At 45.2% G+C, this 15,287-nt stretch overlaps 1 long non-coding RNA gene across 1 annotated transcript in view; it reads left to right on the top strand.

The window, feature by feature from the left end:
• LOC121090075 overlaps positions 1–13,070 on the top strand; it is a 61,310-nt gene extending 48,240 nt beyond the window's left edge. Inside the window, exons 3-4 of the long non-coding RNA XR_005828456.1 lie at positions 11,444–11,445; positions 12,996–13,070. This is a non-coding gene — a long non-coding RNA (uncharacterized LOC121090075). The remainder of the gene's footprint in view (positions 1–11,443; positions 11,446–12,995) is intronic.
• Positions 13,071–15,287: the final 2,217 nt, after the last annotated feature.

Below are 15,287 nucleotides of genomic sequence, written 5' to 3'. Positions count from 1 at the left end.
ATCTCCAACATGACTTATATATCCTAGATTTAATCAGAAGGTGTTAAAAAGCACACACACATTTATTCCATGAGAAAAAGACCACAACCTTAGAGACTTGCAGTGGCAGCTCCTACCAGACTGCACTGAACCTTGGTGACCCAATGAACTCATGTAACACCTTCAGCTCCAAATTCCAACCTCTTCCTCTCCTCCAGAAACACTGCAATATTTAAAAATTTGGGGTTGGTAACACTTGCTTCCAGTGCTGCCACCATCCAGGTTTTACTCAAATGAGTGGTCAGGGACAGGATGCAGCAGACTGAAGGTGCTGGCATTGTCTGGAGTAGGTACTGATCTCCTGTGCTCAGTGCTGTTGCCTCATCTCCTGGAGTTTCTACCAATATAATATACGTTACACACTTTTTTTGGAGAAGAACACCTTTTGCAACTTCTCTAGTTTGGTAACAATAACCTAAGTTATCTTGCATAACCAGTTTAAGCAAATATTAAGTATGAGCTGATATACATCCCCCTCATCTTCCCACTGAAACTATTTTACTCATGCTGCCACCAAACACCAGAAAGCTGGTAAGGTTTTCACATGACTTATATCAAAACTGGAACAAAAATTCAAGATGCTTTACATTCTCACCTTTCCCCCTTTGAGAGCTTACATACGGCACCAAGTGACCTAGTTTCTTCTTAAATTAAAAGCAAATAGAAGCATGCACGCCCCTCAAGGTGGTCAACCTCATCTGAGCAGCCATGGTTGGAGTTGTTCTCAGGCACTGCCAACAGCACCTGGGGAAGGTCTGTGTCCCTGGGGTGTCCCAGGGGTGAATGTCAACAGGCAAAACTCCACATTTTTCCACATGACCAGTTTAATAGTAACCTTCCACTTTGGTATAGCTCTTGCACATGATCCTTCTGCTACACAATGACGCCTGGGTAACCTGAACAAGCTGTGTAACCCAAGGTCCCTTTCTGTACCAGGTAGGGCATCTTGCTCACCTCTAAGCACCAGTCAACTCAACCTACAACAACAACTGTACGGAGTGAAAATATACAACTAATTCTCTAGGGAAGGGCAAAAAATAATCCATCTTTTTCTTTTTTAATCACCATGAACATAAGTAGTTCTGCAGCATTATGATCAGAGCTTTGTGAACACTCATTAGCTCAAGGATAAACAGCTCATTTGTGTTGGGAGATGAGAGGATTTGCGGGCAAGGCAAGGAAGGTGAGTAACAAAGACGACTGGTGTAAAGAAGCATAAAGACGGGAGTGCTGTAAGCAGGGTTATGGAAACAAAACAGGTGAAAGAGGGACCTCTGAAAGAGCCTCTGGTGGCCAAATACCCAAAGAAAAATCACAGGAGATAAAACTGTGGTGGCAACAGCCAGAGTACAAAGGAAGGCTTTGAAGAAGTTCCCTGGTGGGACGAATACTGACAGGAAAAAGAAAACCAAGAAAAAGCCTGACAATTCCTCTCCCTTGCCCACCTTCCCAGCTCACACCTCTCCACCAATGCTTCCTTATATACCCACTGAGCTTTTAAGAATTCTTTCTTCTTTGGTTGGACCCACATACCCAGGAGGTTCCTGAGGCACAGCAACCGCTCAGCCCAGCCACCACCCTCGCCACCAGTCAGCTGAGCAGCAGACACTATCCAGTCCACACCCCAGACACTTTGCCCTCTTGCCACCTTTCCAGGAGCCAGAATTTCCTAAGCTAAATACTAGTATATTACACATTAAAGCAGGCATATACGTGCAGAAGATTTATGCCTTCAGCAGCTCTCCCACACTGGGGTGTGAGGACGTCTGAGCTAGGCGATGTGAGCCGCACGCTCCTCGAAGCTGGAGCAACTGCAGGACAAGTCCCACGTGCACAGGTTTAGTGATGATTGTGGGTTTCTCTTGTATTCCGATTGTTCTGGAGTTTTTTTCAGGCAAATATTAACTTAAGTACTTAAACCCATTAATCATAAAATTCTCATGTTGTGTGTGTTTGAAAAAAGAATATGAAAAATAATGATCAACCAGTGTAGGAAGATTAAACCTTTAAAAAGCACAGACTATGGCTAGTCACATGTACTTCCGTCCCCTATAACAGTGCAACTCACAATGATAAGAGCCCCAGAAATCTAGTGGAGAAGAAACACCTTCCGGGTATAAAATCTTAAGCACAGGTTATTGTCCCATAGCTACCAAGAGGCTCATCTGGGTGGCACACCTGTTATTTCAGTCCTCTTATTTGCTACCAAACATTAACTTTAAAGTGGGTAACTTAGCTAATAGCTAAAGTACTGCCAGGAAAACAAACAGAACACAAACAATGCATCTCTTTGCATATGCTGTTTACTATGCATTTTCTTTGCTGTTTTACCAAAATAATCACTGTGATACAATCTTACTGCTTCAGGTTATATTGCTGTATGCAGCGTGAAAGTCTGGTGCAAAAATCCACTGCAGGGAAAATGGAAATCTTTGCAGTCTTGTGTATGTAAACACTGGTTTGGTCATCTGCTTCATGTAATTGAAGCCAAGGGCCATCTCTGTTCCAGCTCTTTTTGAGGTGATAGAGAAGTCTGCAAGTATTCCCCTGCAAGGGGGAGTTTCCACCTTTCCAGCTTGAGGGAAGTGAAGACAACTGACAGCAACTGAAGATCTGGCACCAAATAAGCAATTTAATTAGCTGGCAGGTGGAGGAAAGTAATTATTCCTCTCTATGCAGCATTTGTGAGACCACATCTGGAGTACTCGGTCTGGTTTTGGGAGTCCTGGGAAAAGAAAGATTGACATACTGGAGTGAGTCCAGTGCATGGCCACCAAGATGCTGCAGCACTTGACATACAAAGGAGAGAGAGAGACCTGGGTTTGTTAATTCATCCTGAGAGATACTCAAAATCTGACTGGACAAGGCCCCAGCTTTGAAGTTAGATCTGCCTTTGAGGTTAGCTTTATTTTGTTCAGGGAGATGATTTAGAGTTCCCTTCAAACCTAGGTTCTTCTGTTTCAATTTTAAAAGGAAGAAGAGCTCATCTCAGAGAAGTCAGAAGGGCCATTAAAAAGTAGAAGAGTTCTTCTAGTAATAGAAGAATAGAACAACTATTAAAAAGTACTTTTAGAAAAGGAGTGTGTTAGCTCTAGAGAGAGATCAGTTACAGAAAATAAATTACTACAATATGGTTGGGGAAGGGGGAAAAAAACCCGAAATTGTAGGTGATCATTCCTTCATGCAAAACTAGTTTTGTTTTTTTTTTTTTATCCCCCCTAAATTAAAAGCATGATGTGAAAGAGTCCAAAGCTACATACTTGTCAATATACACAGGTTTAGCAAGTTCCCATGCCAACAATCATAAAGTAAATCTACATGATGTGGTTTGACTGCCATTTTCAAGATATTTTCCTAGAAATTATACCTCACAGTGGCAATGTATTGCTGATTACAGAAGAAATTCTTATTATTGCAGTTTGTGGTGACTGCATTATTGGCAAACACAGACCTTATTACCCTTGCAGAGTTGTTCATACCTGCATTCTCTTAAGATCTGTGATATCTCACTTTTGGAAGAGAATGTTAACAATGGTCCAGTGGCTCTAAGAAATCCACAGAAATGTATTAACACTTCAAAATTAAATTTGAGACAACAAGCCCTCTAAACCAGTTTACTTTGAAAAAGTCTCAGTCATCAAGTACTCTCCCACTCTCACGGTGACATAATTTGAATGTCGATTACATCCTTCTTTAAAAGAGGAGGATTGAAAACAAATGCTGCATACAGTTGAAGTCTTTTTATTAGGTAGCTGTCATGGATGGACTTCCCAAGGAACGTAATCGTTCTTCTTCAGCAGGGCAGATAATGTTAAAAATAAATAAATAAATAAATAAATAGATCAAAGATTAGTTGTATATTTAGCAGCAATTTTTTAAAAGCTAGTTTGAGTAGTCTTTGGTGCCATGAAAATGAACATTCATCTAATTAATCTACTCTTTCAGGTCATCACTCTCATGTTTCTTCTTTTTTTTGTGTCAAAAAGTAAAACATAGCCTCTACAGCATCACGCATTGCTGCACAGATACACTCACAACAACTATGACCACATCATGATGCTCCTGGAAGCAGTGCAGGCACATCAGCATGATGCTCCTCCTGGGCTGCTGGGGCTGTCCTGACTCTCACACACGAGCTCTTCTGTCCACCTGCTGACATATCCCGACTCTGAGGCCTGCTCTACCCAAGGAAGTAAAACCAAAGCAATGCTTTTTTGACCCACCATCCACATTCAGGTCCAGATTATTCTCAGCAGTCTGGCTGTGCCACGTAAGCTCTAAGAGGATGGCAACTATCTTCTGTAAGACACAAACTTACATGGCAAATCATGGAAGAGTTGACCACAAAAGCAAAATTTGGCTGACTTGTCTAACACCTACAGCTACGCAGTCAGCTTCATAAAGCAGAATGAACTCTTTTGCATGGGGAGGAAACAGAAAAAAACAACCACCCAAACAAGGTACCCTTACAAAAGTTCAAATTAAGACTTGCTGAAAATGTAGCAAGAGCAGAGACAAGGTCATCTCACCCTTAAAGAGGTCACTGAATCACAGATGCCAGAGCAAGCCAACAATTTTTAAAAAAAGGCCTATAAATGAAAAAAGGTTTTAAACCTTTCATAGGACTGGCAGCAAATTGCCCTTAATGTCAAGTCATCAAGTATTGCAAACCAATGCTTTCCCCATCCTGCCTGCAACGACTGAGGAGGAGGAAGAGGGACACAGTCTTCCCTGCACACTTTTTGTCTGTAGCCTTTTTTGTTCCTTTTTGGCAGGCCCACTTGTACATTAGGACAAGGAGTTCCGCAGTTTTTAAGCATGTCAGTAATGCTGCCCTAAGCAAGAAAGACGGTCAATGCTCATCTTCTACCTCTCCCAATGCATACAAGGTCATTTTTGACCTTCAGATGTAAGGGATGTTTCTTCCACAAGGTCACATCGTTCAGCAGCTCCCTTCTCAGCCAAACTTCTGGGTTCATTACATTTCCTACAAAAGGGAAACTCCTAGAGAAGTAGTCAAAAGAAACTGAAGCAAACACTACGTATGTTTTTTGGAGAGCATACAGCCTATTACACTGAGAGTTAAATCTGGCTCTTCAGCTTGCCAGCTTCTGTACACTGATGGACTTAAAAAGTTTTTCAATAGTAATTATACTAATAGAAGGAGTCGCATTAAATACATGCGTTTGATTTTTTCTTTCTTTTAAAGGTGGTTTGCCCCAGTCTTTCTGAGTAAGATTGAAAAGAGATTAAAAAACTAAAAATAAAATAAAAATCCAGTTACTATTTCTCCTCATCAGTCTAAAGTATGAAGTCTTACAAATATAAGAACACTGACCACTCAAAGACACCTGGAGAACTTAATTCTTGGAACAAAAGACCTGTATATGGCTAAAGGCTTTAATTGAAAATCATGAATGACCTCAGATACTGTGCTATTCAAAGGATTCACTTTAAATAGTTCAATTCCTTCTTGAATGGTGAAACCAACAAAGCATTATCAATGAATTTGGAAATGGGACCTAGAACGTCTCTTGCTGAAATCATCAATTCAAATGTTGCCCAGGGTGATAACAACCAGAGATTTCATGTTCTATTGGCTATCTTATAGCCAAATGCCAGAAGGAAATTTAGAAGTTTTCAGTTACTTCCCAGGAAGGCAGACAGGCAACAGAACGGGCACTTTTACTGGTTTTCAGACAAAAAACCTTACTGTATATGGGCGCCCTCTCTGTATTCTTATTATTCAGACCTGCCCATTTTCAAACATTATTAGCATATAGTGACAATGTGCAGGAGGACCTGTCCACAGAGGAGTCTAAAAACATGCAAAAGGTCATTAATTTTACCACCAAAAATAAACTATATGTAAATGCTCAGTGTTTAAGACAAGAAAAGCCTAATAGCCTAGTCAGACAATAAAGGTTTTCATTCTGAGTCTTAGAGATGCTCTTTTTTTTTCTCCTGGAAGAAAATACATCATTGCTTCCCAGTGAGAGGCTATCCACAAAGAAAAACCCAGTCCCAAGAACAAACAAATATTCTTTAACATGAGAGCTGCTTTCTCTTACACCTGGTCTCCTCCCCCTGGGGTTAAAGCAGCTGGCTGTAGGATGCAACCATCACCATCTTCCAAACAGGGATATCAGCTGGTCTTACACCAAGGCCTAAGAAATGACCAGGTATGGGATTAAGTTATCCCAGAAGAAGAAAAACACTTCTGTGGAGAAGTGATAGAAGTCCAGAAGTTAGAAAGTAACATACAAGCTTCTGCTGCTTTTTGTTGTTTTTTTGGGGGTTTGGTTTGTGTTTTGGTTTTTTTGACAGTTAACACAGCCCCTGGAGTCACAGGATGTCAGTTGATACAGAGATAGCTACATCCTTCATTAATATTGTTGTAAAGTTTGTATGGGCTAAAAAAAGAGAGAAAAAGTTTGCGAGCACTCTTACTGTGTGCCTCATCGACAGCCCAGAGCTGACACAAAGTTTTACCTACGTTGCTGCTAATCTCAGCTCCAGCTAGGCGCCAGTGCTTTCATCTCCCGGCAAGATGCTGCAACGCAGTACGCTGTCATGGCTTCGGGCTTAGAGAATTTCTGAACTAACCAGCAACAAGTCTTCCCAATTATTTTGAGCAAGAACATCAACTTCAATTAAAAACCCCAGGGCAATTCTGAGTTTAAAGGTCAGGTACAAAAGGGAAAAAAACAAGACAGTGGCAAAAATAAAATAAATTTTTTAAAAAAAATCAACAATATCTGTACACTGATATCAGAAGCCAAGATAGGAACTACGTGATATTCAAAGTCATGCCAGGAAAACCTTCAGAGTTGCTTCTTTTGTAAGTGGTACAGCTGCAAGTCAAAGATCAATGTTGTGTAAAGTGCTCTTTCACACACAGGTTGTTCTAAAACAAGGGAGGTTGGAAGGTCTTTATTAATACAATAAAAAAGCCTTCAAATGAATGTTAACATTTGTTTAAAAAACCCACACAAGTAAAGTAATAGAAATTGTAAAGAAAAGGGATGCTAGGAACTACCAACTATCACCATTATAGAACTCTAATGGAACAAAAATTTTTTTCTTAAAAAAAACCTGAATGGGTATTTAATATTAATCTTCATTCTCATATCCTGTTTAACTTCTCTGTATAGATTCATATAGCAAACCGAGGACAAGATAAGAATTATCTGGCAATAACATTTTCACCTTGGACTACACCAAAAAGGCTCGAGAACTATTTTTGTCAAATCTGTTAACATGGGAAAACTGGAGCCAAGAGGAAAAGGACAAACAGAGAAGATATTTCATCCAAGTCAAGTCAATCATTTGAGGTTTCCTCCTTCCTCCTCCAAAAATTGCAAAAACAAGAGTTAACTGCAAGTTTAAGTGGTACCAAGCTATCAAAGCAAATACACACACACACACGCGCGCACACAGCTTCCTCTGCCTGCTTCAGCTTGATCTGTTCAATGTCCCTCCACTCCAGGTATTTCTTTGCTTTTTCATATGTTGTGCTGGTGCCATTACCACCACTTTCAGCTTCAAAACACTTTCCAAATTCACCACTGAGAGTGACATAGCTTTGGTGAATAAAATATTTTCCCAGTGTTTCTGGAAGCTTCGGTACTGATGGTACATTTTGCCCGAAGGCCTCAATTTTAGGTAAAAACAGATTGTTACAGCCGTTAAACAGCCAAGGCTTTAGATATTTATCTGTCTTTTAGAGCTCTCAGAACTGTTGCAAGGCAGCATCAAGGATGGGAGGCAGCTCCTCCCCAGGCCACCCCAAGAGCTGTGAAGCAAAGCTATACTCAAGGTAGAGCCTTTGTTCAGGGCTGGCTGCTGATAGTGCCGCTGACCACAGGGCTGTGTCTTGTGGGGACAGCCACCCGGTAACTGCTTTCACAACACAGGGTCTGATACTATTAAAAGCAGCTCTGGCTCCTTCGAGGAGCTCTGACTGGGCTGCTTCATACTTCAAGGCACTGAGCACATCAGTCAACAGCCGCTTCTCAGCGTGCCTCCTTTCTGGTTGTAGCCACAGAGTGCATAAAGCAGGATGGGACAAAGAATTTTCGTGGGCTAGAAAAGGCATCCAGTCATTTCTTACTCCTAAAACCCCACCAAAATAAGATAAAATAAATAAGCAGAGGGGTGACCTCTGTTCCCATCAAAACATTTTCACATTGCAGCTGTCTTGTATAAACCATGTCTCAATGTGAGGAACATCAACTAACTTGCTCTAAGAATTTAGGTTACTAGCTTAAACAATTAGGATTATTACTCACAGATACTCTTGGAAATTATAGCATGGAACAAGCACCTTTTAGAGGTGCAAGACTTCCCTGAATCGGGAGATGCTGAGCTGGAAAACATGAAGTAACTTCTCCCCATATCACCTTGTCACAAACATCAGCAGATCCATTCAAATTGGGATATTTTTGATACAGAAAAGAAGCTGCATTTTGGGAAGGACAACAAGTTTAAAATTAATTTGCTGTCCTCTCCCCTGCTAAAAAAAAAAAACAAATTCACTCAAGCCATCTAATTCAAATCAGTTGATACTGCCAGGCTAGCTTTTTGATGGCTTTTTTGGATTAAAAACATTCATTCAAATTCATGGTATACAAGGAGTAGAGTTGGTCAGGAAAAATCTGACAGTCATTTTCTGCAAGAAAATTTAGTTGTAGACATATCTAAAAGCTCCATAAAACTGTTGCTGATTTTATACTTCAGTAAAGCCAAGATGTCAAAGGTTCTGTTTTGTTCCAAACAGGTGCCAATATTTTCAGTAGAAATCTGTGCTTTCATACAAAGTTACCATTCAAACCAGTCAGAATCAAGATGAGGTGACATGTTTTGATTGACTTGAAGTAATTTTATTTTTCACTTCCCCCAGTAAAAGTGCTGATACTGTTCAGTTTTGTTCCCATTCCAAGTGAAGCAAAGTTCTGAAAATCCTTTACAAAATGTCTTTGTTTTCCTGCAGCCAGTCGTAAGGGGAACAACAGGGCGCTTCTCCTTGGCTGCAAACTCCCTTATGGTCAGGCCTGTTTCTAGTTTCAAGACTCAAGGACATCTCCCGCAGACAGGTTTAACTTGACCATTCTCAAACAGAGAGGCAGCTTACCTGCCTGAAACCAAACCAGTGCTTGAGCATGTTAATAAGTGAGACTGCCCTACAGCACAGCGCTAATGAGGCCCACACACTCCTTAAGGAGCATCACACACTTCCCAGATGTACTGAACCAACTTAAACCTTTCACGTTTCACCTGGATCTGTCATTTCTCAGTCTAGAAGTCAGGCACTAAGGGCAAACCCCATGAGGAGATACACAAACTATAAATCCCGATTCTTCTACACCTGCATGTTTGTCACCTATTGAAATACAAAATGCAAATCTTTTCTTCTTCTTTCCTTTTTTTTTTAATATTAATATCTTACCAAAAGCAGGTTAGGGTTTTTATACTAAGAGCAAGCCACTTTACCATGTAAGACACCCAGCAGCCTGCTGCAGCCACAGCGCTGGAGTTTCACCTCCTTCTGAGGCACTTTGCATTGGGTGGTCCTGGCAGCATCTCCCCTGGCTGTTGGGAGTGCAGCTCCAAGGCGCACGGTGTGTTCAGCATGGCGCAGCAAGCAGCTACACGGGTGCAAGATCCACAGAGGTTGCAATCACTCTGATAACAAGGCCTCAGGATGCTTCACACTGAAGTACACAAACCCTTTTGTGGGTTTCACCCCAAGTCGCTGACTTGCATAATACAAAACTGTAGATCTTTTGTCACCAAAGGAGTCCTTAACTGCTGGATTTCAATTAGACTGCTTGGGTGAATTAGATTTGTGGGTGCAAGCCCTGGTTTTGGAGTAATGGGTCAAAATTACTTGAGAAGACACTTCTGTGGGAGCTGCAGGGGTGGGAAAGAGCCAGGAGTTGTTGGTTTTCTCCCTCTGGAAGGAAGGTCACTTTGACAATACACACTGCCAGCAGCAGACCTGCCCATAACGCAAATTACAAAGTGCTGTCCATGACACAAACAAACGCCATTATTATACATTCAAAGTAGTGCCCAAACTGAATTAAGCAGAACTTTACAAAACAAGTTTGAATCAAATATTAATGTGCGCCCCAGAGAAAAGGACGAAGGGAAAATGTGAAAACGTGTCCAACTCTCTTCCTGAAGTAAAAGCACTATAATGCAATAAAACAGCAAAGTAAAGACACTGGTTAAATAAAAGTAATTGGGCATAAGGTGGTCAACAGCTTTAAGCCTTTCTTAACACAACTAAATACATGATATTGTAGACGTACGATATTACAGTGTTATATCATCACAAAGGCACCGGGCAGTTTTCACTCATTTAGCCACAATTTTACTGTGCCTTAAATTCAGTGCAGACTATACCATGTCCAGATTCAGCTTAACTCAGCTAAGCCATAGGGCCAATGGCTGTCTGTATCAGGCTCCACCCATGCATTTTAGATTACACTATTCAAGGCATTTCATCTAAAGGTATTGTGAAATCTAGTAGAGTATCTCAAAAATAACTAGTTCCCAAGCAATGCTTTATCTTACTCAAATGACACAGAAATTTGTTAATGGGTCCTACCTTTTAAAGGTACTTAAAATGAGTGTTATTAATAAGCAGCTTCTCTGTATCACCTTCTTCACTTCTTACCCTGACTGCCATGCCCATACGCCAAAGTTGTTTATCCCTCACTGAAGACATGTATTTATTCATCATCAAAACAATTCCCAGAGAAGCCTGCTCAGGTTTTATACTTAACTGGTATTTCATGCCACTACATCTTCTACCAGCAGGCAACACAGAATTTCTGAAACAACATGCCTGAAGCCTAAACCACAAAACACCACAGCCAGTAGCCTACCATTACACAACCTCATACTGGAAATTCTTATTTTTGCCAAAGATGAGCCATGTATATGAGGCAGTAATTTGTTAGAGGTGGAGAAGCAGCAGGCTTACAGGCACCCTCTAAGAAGCACCTGAACGTTTCAACAAACTAAGAGAAATCTGCAGCCTGCTACCAATAAAGTACAACTTTTGAAGGCATTAATTAGGCAATCTTCCTTTCTCTTTTTCATTGAAATCACAGCTTTGTGGGGTAAAAAAGGCTCAAGAAGGAGCCACTGTTTTTTGTTTGTTTCCCCCCACCCCCAAGACATTCCCTTAAAATTGGTCTTAAAAAAAATGTGAAAAGGCACTGATCTACTGACCTTCATCAAGTGTTACCAGTTTTCTAAGCCTGTACATGAAGGTGCTGAAAACCCCTGTATCACTGGGGGTAAAGTAACAACCTTTCCACTTTACTGATACCAAGTAAATGTTCAATTGTAAAAACAACCTCTCTCCCCTCCAGTTTCCCACTGGGTCAAGCGGTGGCTGCAATGGATGTAACTGGGAAGCTGGAGATACTGTCTTCCCTCCCTTCCCACTCTGGTATTTTTCTTCTGGCCTCCTTTGTTCACTGAACAGAACTTTGTTTGAAGTGTGTTTTTACTCCTTCACTGCATGACAAACCCACACAGTCAGAAGACATGCTTATAAAAACCATAGATCTCCAGCAGGGAACTCAACGGTGGGTGTAATATTGGACACAGCTCTCCATTCATCATGCACATTCTCCGGATTTCAAGTTGACAGTGTCCCTTTAGCTTACTGTTCCTCCTCATGGGAGATCAGAGAAGTCAACCCTAGTGAAAACACTTCCTCCACCAGCATATAAACAAACAGATCTTCACCTGCAATTGTTCTAAGCTTTAGCCACAGAACGCTAGTTAAAAACATATCAAGAATTAAAAAAAAAAAAATGGGGGTGTGGTGAAGAGATACTGGAAAGTGTTACAGTTGCAGGGATGGTGGAAGGAAGGATGTGGGAGTTAAGGAGGTTGTACACAAGGAGGAAAATGAGAAGGTCTCAAAGGCGTTCCCAGTCCTGTGCACGCATTTCAAAAGCCTGGTCCATTCCCACTTGTTATTCAGCATTTTAAGAATCGGAGCATATCAGTGATGATGAACGACTGCAGAGGGCTGCTTTCCACTCAGCCTAAACCTTCTCCTCCAGCACCAGCTCAGCCCTGCCCTCCCCATCACTGCCGAATGGACCACGGTACCTTGGTCTTGTTTTCACAAAGTGACCCCCTTCCCTCCCCAGCCCTCTCCCAGCACACACGCAGAAGCCACACAGGGCAGAACCGAGGCGCGTTCCCAGGGAAGCGGAGACTGAACGGAGCGTCGCTCGGGCGGTCGGGCGACACGTACAGCGCAGCTCTGCAGGCGCAGCAGGACGCTGGCACCCGCGGTGTGGCCTTTGGTACCTCTCGCTTATCTAAAATGTGGCTGGGAAGGAGCTGGCACCAGATCAGCGGCCTCATCTGGGGAGGCACAGAGAGGCTCTAGGGGAAAGACAAGAAACAAGCCTCTTTTCACATCCTACCACCCTTGGGCATTTTGTGCGTCCCTTCTTTTCTTCCCTGAAAGAGGCCTTTGTCACAGACGCGCAAATCCTATACGATTTATTTCAGGGGGAAGAAGGTCTTTTTATTTACTTCCCCCCTCCCCTTTTTCGCAGTTCGGCGACAACAAATACAGCCCTGTGCTGCGTCCCCTCTCCCCTCCCCGGCCGGCGGCCGCGGGGGCGGGGGACACGGGAGACCCCCGGGCACGCAGGGGCGCAGCGCCTGCCGCGGCACCGGCCCTCCCCGCGCTGCAGGCCGCGGCCGGCGGGGCAGGCGGCGGCGGGGCTGGGGGGTGCGTGGGGGATACCCGCAGCAGCGCGGCCGCCTCCCCTCCCCGGCAGCCCCCGCACCCCATCACCGCCCGGGCGCACAAAGGAAACAAACGCGCCGCAGCATCCACCCCCCGCCCCCGCTCCCGCTCCCCCCGGGCGGCGGCGGCGCGGCGGGCTCCGGCCCCTCCGTTACCTGAGGCTCGGCTCGGCTCAGCTCAGCGCAGCGCGGGGCCGGGGCGGCGCCGCCGCACTCACATCCTCCTCGCTCCGCTCCTCCGCCCGCTGCTCCCGCCCGCCCGGCCGCAGCGAGGGGCGCCGCTCCGGGCGCCGCTGCCTCTCCCCGCGGGCAGACGCGCTGCGCCGAGCCCCGGCCGGGCGCGGAGGCGGCGGCTTCGTGCGGCGGAAGAGCCGCAGCCCGAGCAGGGATGAGCTCGCACGCGCTCTCCGCTCTGCCGCTGCTGCTGCCGCCGCCGCCTTGCCTCCGCTCCGTTCCGCTCCGCCCGGGTGAGCGCGGCTCGGGCGCTCCCCTCCCACCAGGGCTCCTGACAGATGGCGCAACCGCAGCGCCGCCGCCGCCCGGCCCCGCTCGCCCGCCCGGAGCCGGCAGCCGCCTCCCCCCGCCCGCCGCGCCCCTCCGCGGAGGCGGCCGCAAACTGGCAGCGCCGCCGGCCTATGGCGAGGTGCGGCCGGCAGCTGCCGCCGTCCTGATTGGCAGGTGGCGGGGGAGGCGGGGCAGGCGGGGCGGCCGAGGCGGCCCCTCAGCGCCTGCTGGCCGCGGCCGCGGGGAGGGCAGCGCCTGGCCGCCGCCCCCGGGTAGCGGCAGCTGCTGCGGGCGGCCCGCGGGGTCCCGGCAGGGCCGTGCGAGAGGCTGCCCGGGGCTGGAGGAGCCGAGGGCGAAGCGGCCGGGAGGGAAGGAGCGGAGGGGTGGCCGGCCCGCGGAGGGGTCGCGGCCGGCCGCTGCCACCGCCGGAGGGATGCGCGCTGCTCCGCGCCCTGCTGCGCTCACCCCGCCGGGGCTCCTCCGGGGGGCGGGGGCTGGGCATCTCAGCATCCCCGCTGAATGGGAGAACAACCTTAAGCAGATTATGCCCCTTTGTGAAAGACGACGTCTTTTTTTGTTATCATGAGTTTTCGTCACTAATTCTTGAATTGTCAATAGCGGGCTATAAGGCAATATGCGGAGGTTTTCCAGCAATACGGTTTTATTCCATTTTTCACGTTTAATCGCGGATTATTTCAGCCGGCTGTGTCAGCAGGAGTGTCAGCCCTGCCATGGCCACTTTCCAGGGGTGCGCCTGCTGTCCTTGGCACCTTTGCTGGGGCTTTGGTCTGGCACTGTACCCCAAGACGTGCAGGCTTTGCCGTCCTCCCGTTGCAGGGCACCTTGCTCCACAAGTGGATGATCGGGAAAGGGCTCTGTACACTTTGTGCCCTTCAGGTCCCCGGCAATGCCATAACTCTGCCTGGCATCTCTCAAGGTGTTCGTGTCCACCTTGGACGCCCACTGAAAGCACCGCACGCTCCAGCTTTGGGACCCGTCTCCAACACAACCCTGCTCGTGACCTTGGGCGTTCCTGTGCTGGTAGATTGGCACATCTCGCTGTCACTCATCTCCTGGGCTTGGAAAGCTCTTCTGCCTTAGCGCTAAGAAATCATCCTTTAGGCTCCAACAGGAACAGGAGAGACATGTAAAATACAAATGCAGAGGAAAAGGAACTTAATAAAACTTGCTGAAATAATGAAAAGAACTATAACACAAGTTTTCAGTAAATAGGGGTTACATTTCTCTCTCCCTTCTCTCCTCTCTGGATTTAATTTTTGGCTGCTGGTATTCAACCGTAGAAACAGTTCATCTCGATGACTTGATTTCCTGACAAAATTAGTTTTACAGGTTCAAATGTAGACAGGATGTCTACAGCCATGTGACTATAGCAAAAAAACATTTCACTCTGTCTAGGTGACCATGTAGGTGACTTTTGATCATTACATTTAAGGACCCTACAGAGTTTGTTCCCTATTTCATGTAAAGAATTTGGAGGAGATTGGAATTCCAAAAGAAAATGTCACTTGTGTCTCTTCTCATTTAAAACCCAATTATAGAAGTATAAACAAAATTTTCAGGCTCCTAGGTAGCTCATTTTTAGTTTCCCTCCTAGTTTTTCCACGCAAATTGAATTTTTTTAAAATTTTGATTTATCAAATGGAAGATACAAATAGCACAAGCATAGAAATGTATAGATCAATTGAAAAAACAATTTTTTGCTTTTCATCCTGTTGAGCAATAACAGCAATTCAGCAGAGAAGTATGGTTCTCCCTTTCCGGAAACATCAGGTGGGTTCCTGATCCTATGGACTTTGAGGAGCTCAGGCTGCAGCCACCTGGCCAGTGGCAGGCACCAGCTCAGGCAGAACAGAGCTGCTGGCCAGAAACCAGCCTCAGCTGGCCCAGCACTGCCTGGAGGGAGAGCAGAGTTACGGACTTCCAGCTTG

The sequence above is a fragment of the Falco naumanni genome, chromosome 6 (assembly GCF_017639655.2).
Source record: "Falco naumanni isolate bFalNau1 chromosome 6, bFalNau1.pat, whole genome shotgun sequence".
NCBI lineage: Eukaryota > Metazoa > Chordata > Aves > Falconiformes > Falconidae > Falco > Falco naumanni.
The sequence above is the reverse complement of the archived record's forward strand: the minus strand, read 5'-3'. Positions and strand labels throughout refer to the sequence as shown.